At 45.0% G+C, this 16266-nt stretch overlaps 1 protein-coding gene and 1 pseudogene across 1 annotated transcript in view; one reads left to right on the top strand and one right to left on the bottom strand.

The window, feature by feature from the left end:
* The window catches only part of LOC140107098 (galectin-1-like), a 30203-nt gene that overhangs the window by 11256 nt on the left and 2681 nt on the right, over window positions 1–16266 (bottom strand). The gene's annotated exons all lie outside the window — the stretch shown is intronic.
* On the top strand, window positions 15258–15975 carry LOC140107100 (uncharacterized; annotated as a pseudogene).

Genomic DNA, 16266 nt, shown 5'->3' on the forward strand with positions numbered 1-16266 from the left:
TGATGTGTATATGATGTGTATATGATGTGTGTATGATGTGTGTATGATGTGTGTATGATGTGTGTATGATGTGTATATGATGTGTGTATGATGTGTGTATGATGTGTGTATGATGTGCGTATGATGTGCGTATGATGTGCGTAGATGTGTGTTGATGTGTGTATGATGTGTGTATGATGTGTGTATGATGTGCGTATGATGTGCGTATGATGTGCGTAGATGTGTGTTGATGTGTGTATGATGTGTGTATGATGTGTGTATGATGTGTGTATGATGTGCGTATGATGTGCGTATGATGTGCGTAGATGTGTGTTGATGTGTGTATGATGTGTGTATGATGTGTGTATGATGTGCGTATGATGTGCGTATGATGTATTCCACCCTTAAAGTTGTAGTAAAATTTTTATGTACAGGTTTCTATTCCCTATATCTCCGGTTCTCTGAATAGAAGAAGCTGCCGGAGACTATCCAGAAGTACATGCACCCTCTGCCTCTGTAGCTGGACCAGGGGAGGGGATGGATTGATGCTGGACCAATTTATTACATCTTTTGGGAAAAGTTACTACTGGAAAAATGACACAAAGCTTTTTTTTTCACATTTGTAGGAAATTATTGACAAATATTATAAAGAAAAAAATGTAATTAATAAAACTATAATTTAGAGTCTAACACGTCATGGAAAAAACACAGTAAAACTTGTTATGGGAAGTAAACTGTTCCAGGGATATCGTCATTTAAAGAATCACAGAACCTTAAAAATAGACCTGGACATTCAGGCACCAAAGACCATCGGTCACCAAGGGGTTAAAATGAAGAAGTCGCAAAAAATGACCCCGCCCACAGCCCCGGGCACTGAAGTATGAAAAAGTTTTTAGCGCCAGAAGGTGTATAAATGTAGTGTCCCCCGTGATCCCCTGGAACCGAGGAATAAAGGAGACCAGTCATCTGGGGCGCACAGCGAGAGCCGAAAAATCTGCTCCAAGTGTGCAAAGCAGAGATCAAAGCAAAAGGAAGGGGGGCCCCATTCTACGGGGCCCAGCCTCTCCTAGTTACACCCCTGAAGGGCTGTAAGAGGGCCTGGACGCAGTGGACAGGGGCGTGAGGAACATTGATGCAGGTAATGGGGCGAGCAGGGAGGGAGCAGGATTACTATGGATGGGAATGTATTTCTCTTGGCCCCGAGCTTTGGGAGTTACTAAGGAGTAAAGAGTCTGGAGGAATCTTCTTGGATTGAGGAGACGGCTAGAAGATCTTTGTGTTTCGTGAGGTTCGGAGCAGAAATGTCTAGGGTTAGGGTTAGTCTGCAGATGTGCGATAATATTCTCCACAGATGTCCGGCATCCCGAAGCACTGCCAAAAAAAAGGGTTGGCCTGTGTTCCCAGGTTGCTGAGGTCTGCCCAGGGCCGCCACTTTAACAATATATTTCTAATGGGAAGTAGTCTGGTGAAGGAGACGGGGGAGTCAAAAGAAGGTCGGTGGTAGGTAGGGTTATGCCCACCGTCCCCCAGCGGAAATAATCACCCTAATATGTCAGGAGTGAAGATTGGAGACTCAGAACACAAGGTAGCACTCCTCACTGACGACATAACCCTAACCAAGACGGACACATCAGTAACACAACTCTTCAAGATTACAGAAGAATACAGGAAAATAACACACTACAAAATACCAACAAATCACAAGTCAGAATACCAGACGCAGAATTAAAAATCCTTAGACAGAAATACAACCTGGACTGGCAGAAGCAAAACATAACGTATCTAGGAATCCAACTAACATTCCCCTCTAAAAAACTATACAAAACTAACTCTGCTCCCCTTAACAACAATATCAAAGCGCTATATATAAAATATTCAAGACACCAACTCACATGGTTTGGCCGAATAGCCTCATTCAAGATGATAATACTCCCCAAATCTCTATACCTGTTCAGAACGGTTCCAATAAACATACCAAATACTTTCTTTAAAAAAAACTATAAGAATCTTCAGGACTTAATTTGGCAACAGAAAAAAAACAAGAATACCGTTATCTACCATGACCAAACATAAAAAAGCAGGAGGGCCGGGGTTACCAGACATAAAGGACTACCACAAGACAACAATACTCGACCAACTCAAACACTGGTGGCTGGATCCAACCCATAAAGTGTGGGTAACAATTGAGAAACATTATGACAACACATCATTAATAAACAGAATGATTGCTGGAATATGGAGCACGGACCCCCCTCACCCAAAACTACAAACAATGAGAACATCAGACACAACATGGGGAAATATGATCAAAAACAAAACCAACTCCAAAGAAAGTATCTTACACCGCATCCCACCAAGCTTCCTAGAGAACCAGAACACAAAGCTGGAAACATGGAGACAAAAAGGACTGGAAACCTTCAAAGACATTCTCAACCCGAACGGCCTGATAGACTCCAGACACCTCATATCCACTAATGGTCTCCCAAGATATCCTCAACCCGAACAGCCTGATAGACTCCAGACACCTCATATCCACTAAGGGTCAAAACCCAAGATATCCTCAACCCGAACGGCCTGATAGACTCCAGACACCTCATATCCACTAAGGGTCTCCCAAGATATCCTCAACCCGAACGGCCTGATAGACTCCAGACACCTCATATCCACTAATGGTCTCCCAAGATATCCTCAACCCGAACAGCCTGATAGACTCCAGACACCTCATATCCACTAAGGGTCAAAACCCAAGATATCCTCAACCCGAACGGCCTGATAGACTCCAGACACCTCATATCCACTAAGGGTCTCCCAAGATATCCTCAACCCGAACGGCCTGATAGACTCCAGACACCTCATATCCACTAATGGTCTCCCAAGATATCCTCAACCCGAACAGCCTGATAGACTCCAGACACCTCATATCCACTAAGGGTCAAAACCCAAGATATCCTCAACCCGAACGGCCTGAGACTCCAGACACCTCATATCCACTAAGGGTCAAAACCCAAGATATCCTCAACCCGAACGGCCTGATAGACTCCAGACACCTCATATCCACTAAGGGTCTCCCAAGATATCCTCAACCCGAACGGCCTGATAGACTCCAGACACCTCATATCCACTAAGGGTCTCCCAAGATATCCTCAACCCGAACGGCCTGATAGACTCCAGACACCTCATATCCACTAAGGGTCAAAACCCAAGATATCCTCAACCCGAACGGCCTGATAGACTCCAGACACCTCATATCCACTAAGGGTCAAAACCCAAGATATCCTCAACCCGAACGGCCTGAGACTCCAGACACCTCATATCCACTAAGGGTCTCCCAAGATATCCTCAACCCGAACGGCCTGATAGACTCCAGACACCTCATATCCACTAAGGGTCAAAACCCAAGATATCCTCAACCCGAACAGCCTGATAGACTCCAGACACCTCATATCCACTAAGGGTCAAAACCCAAGATATCCTCAACCCGAACGGCCTGAGACTCCAGACACCTCATATCCACTAAGGGTCAAAACCCAAGATATCCTCAACCCGAACGGCCTGATAGACTCCAGACACCTCATATCCACTAAGGGTCAAAACCCAAGATATCCTCAACCCGAACGGCCTGATAGACTCCAGACACCTCATATCCACTAAGGGTCTCCCAAGATATCCTCAACCCGAACGGCCTGATAGACTCCAGACACCTCATATCCACTAAGGGTCTCCCAAGATATCCTCAACCCGAACGGCCTGATAGACTCCAGACACCTCATATCCACTAAGGGTCAAAACCCAAGATATCCTCAACCCGAACGGCCTGATAGACTCCAGACACCTCATATCCACTAAGGGTCAAAACCCAAGATATCCTCAACCCGAACGGCCTGAGACTCCAGACACCTCATATCCACTAAGGGTCTCCCAAGATATCCTCAACCCGAACGGCCTGATAGACTCCAGACACCTCATATCCACTAAGGGTCAAAACCCAAGATATCCTCAACGCGAACAGCCTGATAGACTCCAGACACCTCATATCCACTAAGGGTCAAAACCCAAGATATCCTCAACCCGAACGGCCTGAGACTCCAGACACCTCATATCCACTAAGGGTCAAAACCCAAGATATCCTCAACCCGAACGGCCTGATAGACTCCAGACACCTCATATCCACTAAGGGTCAAAACCCAAGATATCCTCAACCCGATCAGCCTGATAGACTCCAGACACCTCATATCCACTAAGGGTCAAAACCCAAGATATCCTCAACCCGAACGGCCTGAGACTCCAGACACCTCATATCCACTAAGGGTCAAAACCCAAGATATCCTCAACCCGAACGGCCTGATAGACTCCAGACACCTCATATCCACTAAGGGTCTCCCAAGATATCCTCAACCCGAACGGCCTGATAGACTCCAGACACCTCATATCCACTAAGGGTCTCCCAAGATATCCTCAACCCTAACGGCCTGATAGACTCCAGACACCTCATATCCACTAAGGGTCTCCCAAGATATCCTCAACCCGAACGGCCTGATAGACTCCAGACACCTCATATCCACTAAGGGTCAAAACCCAAGATATCCTCAACCCGAACGGCCTGATAGACTCCAGACACCTCATATCCACTAAGGGTCAAAACCCAAGATATCCTCAACCCGAACGGCCTGAGACTCCAGACACCTCATATCCACTTAGGGTCTCCCAAGATATCCTCAACCCGAACGGCCTGATAGACTCCAGACACCTCATATCCACTAAGGGTCAAAACCCAAGATATCCTCAACCCGAACGGCCTGAGACTCCAGACAACTTATATCCACTAAGGGTCTCCCAAGATATCCTTAACCCGAACGGCCTGATAGACTCCAAACACCTCATATCCACTAAGGGTCAAAACCCAAGATATCCTCAACCCGAACGGCCTGATAGACTCCAGACACCTCATATCCACTAAGGGTCAAAACCCAAGATATCCTCAACCCGAACGGCCTGAGACTCCAGACACCTCATATCCACTAAGGGTCAAAACCCAAGATATCCTCAACCCGAACGGCCTGATAGACTCCAGACACCTCATATCCACTAAGGGTCTCCCAAGATATCCTCAACCCGAACGGCCTGATAGACTCCAGACACCTCATATCCACTAAGGGTCAAAACCCAAGATATCCTCAACCCGAACTGCCTGATAGACTCCAGACACCTCATATTCACTAAAGGTCAAAACCCAAGATATCCTCAACCCGAACGGCCTGAGACTCCAGACACCTCATATCCACTAAGGGTCTCCCAAGATATCCTCAACCCGAACGGCCTGATAGACTCCAGACACCTCATATCCACTAAGGGTCTCCCAAGATATCCTCAACCCGAACGGCCTGATAGACTCCAGACACCTCATATCCACTAAGGGTCAAAACCCAAGATATCCTCAACCCGAATGGCCTGATAGACTCCAGACACCTCATATCCACTAAGGGTCAAAACCCAAGATATCCTCAACCCGAACGGCCTGAGACTCCAGACACCTCATATCCACTAAGGGTCTCCCAAGATATCCTCAACCCGAACGGCCTGATAGACTCCAGACACCTCATATCCACTAAGGGTCAAAACCCAAGATATCCTCAACCCGAACGGCCTGAGACTCCAGACAACTTATATCCACTAAGGGTCTCCCAAGATATCCTCAACCCGAACGGCCTGATAGACTCCAGACACCTCATATCCACTAAGGGTCCACAAAGGGTCTCCCAAGATATCCTCAACCCGAACGGCCTGATAGACTCCAGACACCTCATATCCACTAAGGGTCAAAACCCAAGATATCCTCAACCCGAACGGCCTGATAGACTCCAGACACCTCATATCCACTAAGGGTCTCCCAAGATATCCTCAACCCGAACGGCCTGATAGACTCCAGACACCTCATATCCACTAAGGGTCTCCCAAGATATCCTCAACCCGAATGGCCTGATAGACTCCAGACACCTCATATCCACTAAGGGTCAAAACCCAAGATATCCTCAACCCGAACGGCCTGATAGACTCCAGACACCTCATATCCACTAAGGGTCAAAACCCAAGATATCCTCAACCCGAACGGCCTGATAGACTCCAGACACCTCATATCCACTAAGGGTCAAAACCCAAGATATCCTCAACCCGAACGGCCTGAGACTCCAGACACCTCATATCCACTAAGGGTCTCCCAAGATATCCTCAACCCGAACGGCCTGATAGACTCCAGACACCTCATATCCACTAAGGGTCAAAACCCAAGATATCCTCAACCCGAACGGCCTGAGACTCCAGACAACTTATATCCACTAAGGGTCTCCCAAGATATCCTTAACCCGAACGGCCTGATAGACTCCAGACACCTCATATCCACTAAGGGTCAAAACCCAAGATATCCTCAACCCGAACGGCCTGATAGACTCCAGACACCTCATATCCACTAATGGTCTCCCAAGATATCCTCAACCCGAACGGCCTGATAGACTCCAGACACCTCATATCCACTAAGGGTCTCCCAAGATATCCTCAACCCGAACGGCCTGATAGACTCCAGACACCTCATATCCACTAAGGGTCAAAACCCAAGATATTCTCAACCCGAACGGCCTGATAGACTCCAGACACCTCATATCCACTAAGGGTCAAAACCCAAGATATCCTCAACTCGAACGGCCTGATAGTGGATATGAGGTGTCTGGAGTCTATCAGGCCGTTCGAGTTGAGGATATCTTGGGTTTTGACCCTTAGTGCAGTGATCTTCAACCTGTGTGCCGCGGCACACTAGTGTGCCGCGACACATGGTTGAGTGTGCTGCGGGGAAAGTTCCCCGAACTATGGTGCCCCGGCGTAGTGCTGCCGCCGCGCCCCCGTGTTTCTGCCCCATACTTACCTACAAGCCCCGCGTCGGCGATCCGCCCATTTTCTGTAGCTCCTGCACCGCGCGGCCCATGTCACGTGACTGACGCGACCTGACGTCAGGTCGCGTAAGTCACGTGACCAGAGGCGCGTGGTGCAGGAGCTACAGAAGGTGGGCAGATCGCCATTAGGAGTGAAGTTACGCGGAAGAAGACATCAAGGGTAAGTATATAAGGTTATTATTTGTATAGGGAAGGAAGCTAGGGTCTTTTTTTTTATTAGTAAATGGAGGCTGGGGCTTTTTATTAGTTAAGGGGGGCCTCTAGGGCCTTTTAATTAGTAAAGGGGGGCCGCTAGGGGCTCTTAATTAGTAAAGGGAGGCCGCTAGGGCCTTTTAATTAGTAAAGGGGGGCCTCTAGGGCCTTTTAATTAGTAAAGGGGGGCCTCTAGGGTCTTTTAATTAGTAAAGGAAGGCCGTTAGGGGCTCTTAATTAGTAAAGGGAGGCCGCTAGGGGCTCTTAATTAGTAAAGGGAGGCCGCTAGGGGCTCTTAATTAGTAAAGGGAGGCCGCTAGGGGCTCTTAATTAGTAACGGGAGGCCGCTAGGGGCTCTTAATTAGTAAAGGGAGGCCGCTAGGGGCTCTTAATTAGTAAAGGGAGGCCGCTAGAGGTTTTTATTAGTAAAGGGAGGCCGCTATGGGTTTTTTATTAGTAAAGGGAGGCCGCTAGGGGTTTTTTATTAGTAAAGGGAGGCCTTTTATGACTGTTTTAGTGTCATTTTGTGCTATTTTGGTTGGTGGTGTGCCCCAGGATTTTCTAAGTATAGTGTGCCGCGGCTCAAAAAAGGTTGAAAATAACTGCCTTAGTGGATATGAGGTGTCTGGAGTCTAAGGGCACCCAGTGACCTCCTCAGCAGCACCCAGGTGTGTGACACCCAGCACCCAGTGACCTCCTCAGCAGCACCCAGGTGTGTGACACCCAGCACCCAGTGACCTCCTCAGCAGGGGCTTCTCCTGGAGGGGATCCCCCAGTGCGGGTCTCCTGCTGCACCCCTGTAATTCTGCACAGTATCCCCCTCAGATACTGTGCAGAATTACATGGGGGACACTTGTCTGTAGTATCTGCAACATTCTGCAAACTTCTTTTGCTCTTGCTCTGAGCTCAGGATTCTGCAGAATGTTTTGTAAATAGAAGGTGATGAACTGTAAATAGAGTCTGCAGCTCCTGTCTGTAATGTATCTAATGTGTGTATTAGGGTACATTCACACAGCGGTATGCCCGCCGTGTGCTGGAGAGGAGGAGGAGGTGACCCCTCCTCCCTCCATAGAGAATAGCGGCGCACGGTCGCACACGCCAAAAGATAGAGCATGCTCTATCTTTTTGCGGTGTGCGGGCCGGATCTGCGCGCCGCTATTGCTGTCTATGGGGACGTACATGCGGCCGCAAATTTGCGGCCGCATGTACGTCCCCGCAGAAGGCCATGTGAATAAGCCCTTATCTGTACTAGTGTCTGCAGTGTATGTAATGTGTGTATTATCTGTACTAGTGTCTGCAGTGTATGTAATGTCTGTATTATCTGTACTAGTGTCTGTAGTGTATGTAATGTCTGTATTATCTGTACTAGTGTCTGCAGTGTATGTAATGTCTGTATTATCTGTACTAGTGTCTGCAGTGTATGTAATGTCTGTATTATCTGTACTAGTGTCTGCAGTGTATGTAATGTGTGTATTATCTGTACTAGTGTCTGCAGTGTATGTAATGTCTGTATTATCTGTACTAGTGTCTGCAGTGTATGTAATGTCTGTATTATCTGTACTAGTGTATGCAGTGTATGTAATGTCTGTATTATCTGTACTAGTGTCTGCAGTGTATGTAATGTCTGTATTATCTGTACTAGTGTCTGCAGTGTATGTAATGTGTGTATTATCTGTACTAGTGTCTGCAGTGTATGTAATGTCTGTATTATCTGTACTAGTGTCTGCAGTGTATGTAATGTGTGTATTATCTGTACTAGTGTCTGCAGTGTATGTAATGTGTGTATTATCTGTACTAGTGTCTGCAGTGTATGTAATGTGTGTATTATCTGTACTAGTGTCTGTAGTGTATGTAATGTCTGTATTATCTGTACTAGTGTCTGCAGTGTATGTAATGTCTGTATTATCTGTACTAGTGTCTGCAGTGTATGTAATGTGTGTATTATCTGTACTAGTGTCTGCAGTGTATGTAATGTCTGTATTATCTGTACTAGTGTATGCAGTGTATATAATGTCTGTATTGTCTGTATTATCTGTACTAGTGTCTGCAGTGTATGTAATGTGTGTATTATCTGTACTAGTGTCTGCAGTGTATGTAATGTGTGTATTATCTGTACTAGTGTCTGCAGTGTATGTAATGTCTGTATTATCTGTACTAGTGTATGCAGTGTATGTAATGTCTGTATTATCTGTACTAGTGTCTGCAGTGTATGTAATGTCTGTATTATCTGTACTAGTGTCTGCAGTGTATGTAATGTGTGTATTATCTGTACTAGTGTCTGCAGTGTATGTAATGTCTGTATTATCTGTACTAGTGTCTGCAGTGTATGTAATGTCTGTATTATCTGTACTAGTGTCTGCAGTGTATGTAATGTCTGTATTATCTGTACTAGTGTCTGCAGTGTATGTAATGTCTGTATTATCTGTACTAGTGTCTGCAGTGTATGTAATGTCTGTATTATCTGTACTAGTGTATGCAGTGTATGTAATGTCTGTATTATCTGTACTAGTGTCTGCAGTGTATGTAATGTCTGTATTATCTGTACTAGTGTCTGCAGTGTATGTAATGTCTGTATTATCTGTACTAGTGTCTGCAGTGTATGTAATGTCTGTATTATATGTACTAGTGTCTGTATTATCTGTACTAGTGTCTGCAGTGTATGTAGTGTCTGTATTATATGTACTAGTGTCTGTAGTGTATGTAATGTCTGTATTATCTGTACTAGTGTCTGCAGTGTATGTAATGTCTGTATTATCTGTACTAGTGTCTGCAGTGTATGTAATGTCTGTATTATCTGTACTAGTGTCTGAAGTGTATGTAATGTCTGTATTATCTGTACTAGTGTCTGCAGTGTATATAGTGTCTGTATTATCTGTACTAGTGTCTGCAGTGTATGTAATGTCTGTATTATCTGTACTAGTGTCTGCAGTGTATGTAGTGTCTGTATTATCTGTACTAGTGTCTGCAGTGTATGTAATGTCTGTATTATCTGTACTAGTGTCTGCAGTGTATGTAGTGTTTGTATTATCTGTACTAGTGTCTGCAGTGTATGTAGTGTCTGTATTATTTGTACTAATGTCTGCAGTGTATGTAATGTCTGTATTATCTGTACTAGTGTCTGCAGTGTATGTAATGTCTGTATTATCTGTACTAGTGTCTGCAGTGTATGTAATGTCTGTATTATCTGTACTAGTGTCTGCAGTGTATGTAATGTCTGTATTATCTGTACTAGTGTCTGAAGTGTATGTAATGTCTGTATTATCTGTACTAGTGTCTGCAGTGTATATAGTGTCTGTATTATCTGTACTAGTGTCTGCAGTGTATGTAATGTCTGTATTATCTGTACTAGTGTCTGCAGTGTATGTAGTGTCTGTATTATCTGTACTAGTGTCTGCAGTGTATGTAATGTCTGTATTATCTGTACTAGTGTCTGCAGTGTATGTAGTGTTTGTATTATCTGTACTAGTGTCTGCAGTGTATGTAGTGTCTGTATTATTTGTACTAATGTCTGCAGTGTATGTAATGTCTGTATTATCTGTACTAGTGTCTGCAGTGTATGTAATGTCTGTATTATCTGTACTAGTGTCTGCAGTGTATGTAATGTCTGTATTATCTGTACTAGTGTCTGCAGTGTATGTAATGTCTGTATTATCTGTACTAGTGTCTGAAGTGTATGTAATGTCTGTATTATCTGTACTAGTGTCTGCAGTGTATATAGTGTCTGTATTATCTGTACTAGTGTCTGCAGTGTATGTAATGTCTGTATTATCTGTACTAGTGTCTGCAGTGTATGTAATGTCTGTATTATCTGTACTAGTGTCTGCAGTGTATGTAATGTCTGTATTATCTGTACTAGTGTCTGCAGTGTATGTAATGTCTGTATTATCTGTACTAGTGTCTGCAGTGTATGTAATGTCTGTATTATCTGTTCTAGTGTCTGCAGTGTATGTAATGTCTGTATTATCTGTACTAGTGTCTGCAGTGTATGTAATGTCTGTATTATCTGTACTAGTGTCTGCAGTGTATGTAGTGTCTATATTATCTGTACTAGTGTCTGCAGTGTATGTAATGTCTGTATTATCTGTACTAGTGTCTGCAGTGTATGTAGTGTCTGTATTATCTGTACTAGTGTCTGCAGTGTATGTAATGTCTGTATTATCTGTACTAGTGTCTGCAGTGTATGTAATGTCTGTATTATCTGTACTAGTGTCTGCAGTGTATGTAATGTATCTATTATCTGTACTAGTGTCTGTAGTGTATGTAATGTCTGTATTATCTGTACTAGTGTCTGCAGTGTATGTAATGTCTGTATTATCTGTACTAGTGTCTGTAGTGTATGTAGTGTCTGTATTATCTGTACTAGTGTCTGCAGTGTATGTAATGTCTGTATTATCTGTACTGGTGTCTGCAGTGTATGTAATGTCTGTATTATCTGTACTAGTGTCTGCAGTGTATGTAATGTGTGTATTATCTGTACTAGTGTCTGCAGTGTATGTAATGTCTGTATTATCTGTACTAGTGTCTGCAGTGTATGTAATGTCTGTATTATCTGTACTAGTGTCTGCAGTGTATGTAATGTCTGTATTATCTGTACTAGTGTCTGCAGTGTATGTAATGTCTGTATTATCTGTTCTAGTGTCTGCAGTGTATGTAATGTCTGTATTATCTGTACTAGTGTCTGCAGTGTATGTAATGTCTGTATTATCTGTACTAGTGTCTGCAGTGTATGTAATGTCTGTATTATCTGTACTAGTGTCTGCAGTGTATGTAATGTCTGTATTATCTGTACTAGTGTCTGCAGTGTATGTAATGTCTGTATTATCTGTACTACTGTCTGCAGTGTATGTAATGTCTGTATTATCTGTACTAGTGTATGCAGTGTATGTAATGTCTGTATTATCTGTACTAGTGTCTGCAGTGTATGTAATGTCTGTATTATCTGTACTAGTGTCTGCAGTCTATGTAATGTCTGTATTATCTGTACTAGTGTCTGCAGTGTATGTAATGTCTGTATTATCTGTACTACTGTCTGCAGTGTATGTAATGTCTGTATTATCTGTACTAGTGTATGCAGTGTATGTAATGTCTGTATTATCTGTACTAGTGTCTGTAGTGTATGTAGTGTCTGTATTATCTGTACTAGTGTCTGTAGTGTATGTAATGTCTGTATTATCTGTACTAGTGTCTGCAGTGTATGTAATGTCTGTATTATCTGTACTAGTGTCTGCAGTGTATGTAATGTCTGTATTATCTGTACTAGTGTCTGCAGTGTATGTAATGTCTGTATTATCTGTACTACTGTCTGCAGTGTATGTAATGTCTGTATTATCTGTACTAGTGTCTGCAGTGTATGTAATGTCTGTATTATCTGTACTAGTGTATGCAGTGTATGTAATGTCTGTATTATCTGTACTAGTGTCTGCAGTGTATGTAATGTCTGTATTATCTGTACTAGTGTCTGCAGTGTATGTAATGTCTGTATTATCTGTACTACTGTCTGCAGTGTATGTAATGTCTGTATTATCTGTACTAGTGTATGCAGTGTATGTAATGTCTGTATTATCTGTACTAGTGTCTGTAGTGTATGTAGTGTCTGTATTATCTGTACTAGTGTCTGTAGTGTATGTAATGTCTGTATTATCTGTACTAGTGTCTGCAGTGTATGTAATGTGTGTATTATCTGTACTGGTGTCTGCAGTGTATGTAATGTCTGTATTATCTGTACTAGTGTCTGCAGTGTATGTAATGTCTGTATGATCTGTACTAGTGTCTGCAGTGTATGTAATGTCTGTATTATCTGTACTAGTGTCTGCAGTGTATCTCATGTCTGTATTATCTGTACTAGTGTCTGCAGTGTATGTAATGTGTGTATTATCTGTACTAGTGTCTGCAGTGTATGTAATGTCTGTGTTACCTGTACTAGTGTCTGCAGTGTATGTAATGTCTGTATTATCTGTACTAGTGTCTGCAGTGTATGTAATGTGTGTATTATCTGTACTAGTGTCTGCAGTGTATGTAATGTCTGTATTATCTGTACTAGTGTCTGCAGTGTATGTAATGTCTGTATGATCTGTACTAGTGTCTGCAGTGTATGTAATGTCTGTATTATCTGTACTATTGTCTGCAGTGTATCTCATGTCTGTATTATCTGTACTAGTGTCTGCAGTGTATGTAATGTGTGTATTATCTGTACTAGTGTCTGCAGTGTATGTAATGTCTGTATTATCTGTACTAGTGTCTGCAGTGTATGTAATGTCTGTATGATCTGTACTAGTGTCTGCAGTGTATGTAATGTCTGTATTATCTGTACTAGTGTATGCAGTGTATGTAGTGTCTGTATTATCTGTACTAGTGTCTGCAGTGTATGTAATGTCTGTATTATCTGTACTAGTGTCTGCAATGTATGTAATGTCTGTATTATCTGTACTAGTGTCTGTAGTGTATGTAGTGTCTGTATTATCTGTACTAGTGTCTGCAGTGTATGTAATGTCTCTATTATCTGTACCAGTGTCTGCAGTGTATGTAGTGTCTGTATTATCTGTACTAGTGTCTGCAGTGTATGTAATGTCTGTATTATCTGTACTAGTGTCTGCAGTGTATGTAATGTCTGTATTATCTGTACTAGTGTCTGCAGTGTATGTAATGTCTGTATTATCTGTACTAGTGTCTGCAGTGTATGTAATGTCTGTATTATCTGTACTAGTGTCTGCAGTGTATGTAGTGTCTGTATTATCTGTACTAGTGTCTGCAGTGTATGTAATGTCTGTATTATCTGTACTAGTGTCTGCAGTGTATGTAATGTCTGTATTATCTGTACTAGTGTCTGCAGTGTATGTAATGTCTGTATTACCTGTACTAGTGTCTGCAGTGTATGTAATGTCTGTATTATCTGTACTAGTGTCTGCAGTGTATGTAATGTCTGTATTATCTGTACTAGTGTCTTCAGTGTATGTAATGTCTGTATTATCTGTACTAGTGTCTGCAGTGTATGTAATGTCTGTATTATCTGTACTAGTGTCTGCAGTGTATGTAATGTCTGTATTATCTGTACTAGTGTATGCAGTGTATGTAATGTCGGTATTATCTGTACTAGTGTCTGCAGTGTATGTAATGTCTGTATTATCTGTACTAGTGTCTGCAGTGTATGTAATGTCTGTATTATCTGTACTAGTGTCTGCAGTGTATGTAATGTCTGTATTATATGTTCCAGTGTCTGGCTGAGCTTTGCTGCTAGAAATGAGCTGTTCTGCAAAGGGGCTCAGTGCTTTCTTCTCACTTTACGCCAGCTTCGGGCTGGAGTGTTTTTGCGCCTAAATGAAAACGTTGCAAGTGATGAATATCATTAGGCGCAGCAAAAAATCTGGATTGGTAAGATAGATGAGGGAAAGCTGCTTATTTTTGGTGCGCGGCTAATTTGACGTTTAATCGCAAAAATGGCGCAAAAACAGTGCGCCTGAATGAAAAGGCGCAAAAACAACAGAATCAGACCCTGGAAGACGGGGAGAAGGGGAGACGGGGGAGACAGGGAGAAGGGGAGAGGGAGGAGAAGGGGGAGAAGAGGAGAGGGGGGAGACGGGGGAGACAGGGAGAAGGGGAGAGGGAGGAGAAAGGGGAGAAGAGGAGAGGGGGGAGACGGGGGAGAAGGGGGAGACGGGGGAGAAGGGGGAGACAGGGAGAAGGGGGGAGACAGGGAGAAGGGGGGAGACGGGGGAGACGGGGGAGACGGGGGAGAAGGGGGAGACGGGGGAGACAGGGGAGAAGGGGGAGACGGCGGAGACAGGGAGAAGGGGGAGACGGGGGAGACAGGGAGAAGGGGGATACGGGGGAGACGGGGGAGAAGATGGAGACGGGGGAGACGGGGGAGAAGGGGGAGACAGGGGAGATAGGGGAGAAGGGGAGACGGGGGAGAAGGGGAGACGGGGGAGAAGGGGAGAAGGGGAGAAGGGGAGAAGGGGAGAAGGGGAGAAGGGGGAGACGGGGGAGAAGGGGGAGACGGGGGAGAAGGGGGAGAAGGGGAGAGGGGGGAGACGGGGGAGAAGGGGGAGACGGGGGAGACAGGGGAGAAGGGGGAGACGGCGGAGACAGGGAGAAGGGGGAGACGGGGGAGACAGGGAGACAGGGGAGACGGGGGAGACGGGGGAGAAGATGGAGACGGGGGAGAAGGGGGAGACAGGGGAGATGGGGAGAAGGGGAGACAGGGGAGACAGGGGAGACGGGGGAGACGGGGGAGACGGGGGAGACGGGGGAGAAGGGGGAGACGGGGGAGACGGAGAGATTGGGGAGACGGGGGAGAAGGGGAGACGGGGGAGACGGGGGAGATGGGGGAGACGGAGAGATTGGGGAGAAGGGGGAGATGGGGGAGAAGGGGAAGATGGGGGAGAAGGGGGAGACGGGGGAGAAGGGGGAGATGGGGGAGACGGGGGAGAAGGGGGAGACGGGGGAGACGGGGGAGACGGGGGAGACGGGGGAGAAGGGGGAGAAGGGGGAGATGGGGGAGATGGGGGAGACGGGGGAGAAGGGGGAGAAGGGGGAGAAGGGGGAGAAGGGGGAGAAGGGGGAGACGGGGAGAAGGGGGAGACGGGGGAGACGGAGAGATTGGGGAGACGGTGGGAGATGGGGAGACGGGGGAGACGGAGAGATAGGGGAGACGGGGTGTTGGGGTTTGGATCTCATGTGTGGGGAAACGATGAAGGACCCGGTGAGACCCCTCATCCCTGTCTATTCTCAGTTCTGGAGGAATAATAGGGAAATGGCAGAATCCTCCTGCTGGGTCCAGGTTCTGGTGCTGGAGGAGGGGGACACTGGTAAAGGTTTATCAAGGAGTCACATTAGACCAGCGCAGAGTACGACCAGATACAAGTAGTTTAAGACTGTCCAAGGGGCGGAACTACAGCTATGGGGCCTGCAGTGTCAGGGGGCCCCGTCTACCAACCTGACACTAAATAATGGAGGATGTGCACCATGATATACTGCACACTGAATAATATGTATATATCCTGTCTATGTGTGTGTATATGCTCTATATGTGCCTGTACGTGTGTGTGTGACTGAAGAACTGTATGTATGTCTATGTATATAGCTATATAAATGTGTGTGTGTATATCAGTGTAATATGCATAGTGGGCAGAGGAGCCCCATTCAGAAGTTTGCTATA

This window comes from Engystomops pustulosus, unplaced genomic scaffold (assembly GCF_040894005.1).
Source record: "Engystomops pustulosus unplaced genomic scaffold, aEngPut4.maternal MAT_SCAFFOLD_115, whole genome shotgun sequence".
Lineage (NCBI taxonomy): Eukaryota > Metazoa > Chordata > Amphibia > Anura > Leptodactylidae > Engystomops > Engystomops pustulosus.